We start from the raw sequence: 1101 nt of genomic DNA, 5'->3' as shown, positions 1-1101 counted from the left end.
GGAAGCGCTTCTCGCGAGACTTCCTTGCGCCTGCTCGCGAGAGGCTCCTCCCTCCCCTCCCCGCCAGGGATTTCGGGGGGAGGGCGCGTGCGCACGCGCGGGGCGGCAAGCGGGAGGGCGGGAGGAAGGCGGCAAGCGGGAGGAAGGCAGTCGCCGTCGTGTTCGGTGGCGGGACGGGGCTTGAGGGGCCGGGCTGGGGGCCTGCGTCGCCTGGCGGGGCGGTGGCCCTCCAGCCCCACTTCTGCAGTATCTTTCTGTCACGGAAATGTCACTTGTCTTCGGAGACGCCCCCATAAAGGCACGACCACGCGGGATGAGCAATTAGGGTGTTAGTAGCCATCCAAATAAGGGCCTGGGGCTGGCTCTGCGTTGCAGCAAACCAAAACGTGATACCTGTCTTGATCAGTTGGTTAGTTAGGGTAGGATGCTCCGTCACTCAGGTTTCCCCAAGGGCTCTGTGCTCCACATCACACCAGCTGTTCTGTGACCCTTTTCAGTTGTATTTAATTAGTACGTACTATTTAAGACACCGCATTTCAGCGTCTTGCTGAGCCCACCCTGCGCCAACAGGCCTGGCTGCCACCCAGCTCTTCTGAGGCAGCTGGGTGTGTTCCTCCCTGACTGAACCTCTGCTTCCGCGCAGCTGGATAAACCGCCATCAGTGGATATTCAGGACACAGGACACGAGCGTGCACGTTGGGAGTGGTGTAAGAAACCAGTTTTGTCCTGGTTCCATGTCAAAACATTTGCTGAGCAGTTGAAAATGCTTTTGACCCGCAGTATGGTTTTATAGGGCTGCAAGGACAACAGCCGAGCCATGAGCTTCCTTCTAGAAAGAAACTAACCAAATCGGTGGGAAATGTTATTATTGACCAATTCCTGTAACAGTCCCTGCTTTGCCGCAGTTGTCCTGTCCTTTGTCGTTGGGCTTTGTCTCACTTTATCTCGTAACAAATATTGGACTGTAATCTGCCCCGCCAAAGTATCTTCTCCCTCTTCTCTATTAAAACATTTATATTGGCACAAAAAAAGGAGTAGCAATGGATCGGGAGGAGCAGTAGTGACATGCAGAAAACAGACTCCACAATCAGTAAGATTGTA

This window comes from Haliaeetus albicilla, chromosome 25 (genome assembly GCF_947461875.1).
Source record: "Haliaeetus albicilla chromosome 25, bHalAlb1.1, whole genome shotgun sequence".
NCBI lineage: Eukaryota > Metazoa > Chordata > Aves > Accipitriformes > Accipitridae > Haliaeetus > Haliaeetus albicilla.
This window is presented reverse-complemented; position numbering follows the sequence as displayed.